The sequence below is a fragment of the Rattus norvegicus genome, chromosome 17, assembly GCF_036323735.1.
Source record: "Rattus norvegicus strain BN/NHsdMcwi chromosome 17, GRCr8, whole genome shotgun sequence".
In the NCBI taxonomy this organism is placed as follows: Eukaryota; Metazoa; Chordata; class Mammalia; order Rodentia; family Muridae; genus Rattus; species Rattus norvegicus.
The window spans coordinates 85,717,500-85,720,647 of record NC_086035.1 but is presented as its reverse complement, the minus strand read 5'-3'; positions in this window follow the sequence as shown (position 1 = coordinate 85,720,647).

Sequence of the window (3,148 nt, the reverse complement as noted above, 5' to 3'; positions counted from 1 at the left end):
TTACTCCTCCCCCCACCTTTCTCCCTCCTCCATTCTTCTGACCCCCCCCCTCATTCTTTCCTTGGTCACTAGGGTCCCCACAGCCCTTGAAATGAGAAAAGCAGGAAGACTGTGGCCTGGCCATTTCTTACATCATGGAAGTGATTTGTACCACAGTCTAATTTAATGCAATCTGTAACCCCCTTGTCTCCTATGCTTGCAAATGCTTTGTGTAGCTTGCAATACTCAGTATTCTGTCTAAGGAGTTGTCTACTGCTCACCTGCATAAAACCCCATCCACTAGGGTCTCCAGCTTCACCTTTGTCTAGAGTAGAAAGCACACTCTTAGGGACTTTTCAGAACAAAGCCTCACAAAACCCCTTTACCTCCAAGGATTTGCAAATTTATAAAGGCTGCATTGAATTCAAGATGGGTCAGGGGGCAAAAAAAGGGTAGGAGGTCACTGCATTCTGATTATGGGTCAATAGACAACATGGCATATACTCTGTGCCCCAAACTTCTGTTAAAGAAGGGATTTTTTTTAAACATCTAAGAACAGGATGGGCCTATTGGAAGACTTGCCCTGATATATTTGAATGAAATTTAAAAGAAGAAGAAGAAGAAGAAGAAGAAGAGGAAGAAGAAGAAGAAGAAGAAGAAGAAGAAGAAGAAGAAGAAGAAGAAGAAGAAGAAGAAGAGGAGGAGGAGGAGAAGGAGGAGGAGGAGGAGGAGGAGGAGGAGGAGGAGGAAGAGGAAGAGGAGGAGGAGGAGGAGGAGGAGGAAGAGGAGGAGGAGGAAGAGGAGGAGGAGGAGGAAGAAAAAGGAGTTTAAAGAAAATATCCAAAGTCATAGTTTATTCCTCATTTTAGCTAATTATTCTTCTCCTCTTACCTTTTTCACCTCCCGAAAAGGAGGGAAGATAGGATGTCAGGTAAGTTTAAGGAGCTGTTTAGACTGTATTGTCCTATATCTTCAACCTATTCATCCATGTGAGACTTTATTATTTTAGACTTGCCATCATCATCATCATCATCATCATCATCATCATCATCATCATTAAACTTTAGCTAACAGTTTAAGAGATTTCTTTTATCCCCCTACCCACCATGCCTATATTGTTGGACCCTTTGTGATATTCCTCACTCTTCTGTCTGAACTCACTTTGGACAAAATGCACCCAGCCATCCCTAAAACAAATGTATATGGTGAGGAGTTAGCTGGTGGTGGTCGTGGTGTGTGTGATCCTCATTTAAATTATGTATGTATGGGCGAGGGCTTAGATGAAAAAGGATTATTTTAATGCCCTTCAATACTTTAATTATATAACAGTTGTAGTGTAGAAATGCAGAAGTACTCTCAGGTTTTCCCTTAGATTTTCAAAAGAACTTTCCCCATTAGTAAGCTACCTCCTGCGATTGCTGCTTAGTCTCACAGCTAACCATTTAAACGACTGTGAATGCCTCCTGCATTACTTCGCTCCAGAGGAGAGAGGTCAGACTGGATTGCTATGGTATTTAAACATAAAATACAGTGAAAATAAAATCAAAATAGAGCATCGGAAGGTGGATTTGCACACTAATGTGGGATAAGTAAAGACAGGTATTTTCAGGTCCTCACAGGCCATCACTTTAAAAACTGAAAGTGCTGATTTGGTTTTTTTTGTTGTTGTTGGTTTGTTTTTGTTGTTGTTGTTTGTTTTGTTCTGTTTTTTTTTTTACAATAAATGTAGAAGTAATGGACATTAAGAATACACTTGGAACTGTATTTGCTACAGAAGATTTTTCTTTAGTAAGCAGCTTTGTTTTCAAAGCTAAAATACTTTTCAGGATAGTGTACAGTTTGTATTCCAACCTGAGTAAATGTTCACATTTCATTAACAAACTCAGTGGCTATCGTGCACATGCACATGCACATTGTGATAAATGCACAATTATCCCATATACAGAGATTTGTGTGTGTGTATACATGTTCATTTGAGCATATCCCCCCCCACATATGTACATATGTTTGAGAAACATAGAAGTTGATATGTTCTTTCTTAAAAAGAATTTGAATACAGTCCATCATCTGAATTGGGTTCATCTTTGATTGCAGAGGCAGCTAACATGGTCAACAAATTTATCAAAGAAACCCCCTGGCTTTTGAAGAACAGCACTTCATACATCTGGATCTGCACATCCAGGCAAACTAAGTAAATTATTGCATAACTTTAAGCATAATTGATAACAGATACCTTTAATTTTTCATCCCCATTCTTTTGGCCTGCTTTCACATTAATAATCTAAGCCATAAATGTTGGTTATTGATCGAAATCCCCGGTGTGCATGCAAATCATCTTAAAGTCCCCTGCCTTTCATGTGTGAGCGCTCAGGGGCCTCTGCTGGGTCTTTTTATCGGGATCGACCCCCAATGTGCCTGGAGAAGACCCCGGATATGCAACGTGTGCTGATGGCCATAAGAAAGCTGTCTGTCACATTCTGTGTGTGTGTGTGTGTGTGTGTGTGTGTGTGTGTGTGTGTGTACACAAACCCCTGGTGCTGGAGCCTTAACACACTCACACTAGGATGGGGAACTTACAGGAACAAAAGAATGTATTAGACAAAAAGACAGATGTGTGATATGAGTATTTAAGATGTAAAAATGTAAGGGTTCGTTTATGTACAGACAGACACTTTCTGAATAGTCCACAGAGACACAGCCCCAAATCCCTTGTTCTTTAGACCCTTTTTCTAACTGATCTCACAGATTATACCTTCAGTTTAAAAACCATAGGCAATATTGTACTAATTTCCAAAAGCACCTATATTTCCAGTTTTAAAGGTAGAGAGATGGGTCAGGAAGGAAAATGTGAAATGTTGACTAAATCGTGCTCCTATGTACAGGGGAACTAAGGGGGTGGGGTGGGGTGGATCTAAACAAGAATCAGGAACAACTAAAAATACCTGCCCCCCTCCCCCCTCACAAAAGATGCTGTACCCAACCTTTTTTTAATGTCTTCTTAGAGCCCCCACACATACATTTTTTTTATTTTAAAGTTTACTATTTCTTAGCTGTTTGGCTCTTTAATCTAAATCTTATAGCTGGAGGAGGGGAATGGGCGGGGGTGGGTGGGAGGGAGAGGGCTGGCACTATATAAGTGCCTCAGGAGGAATTTTAAAACACTGTCGTT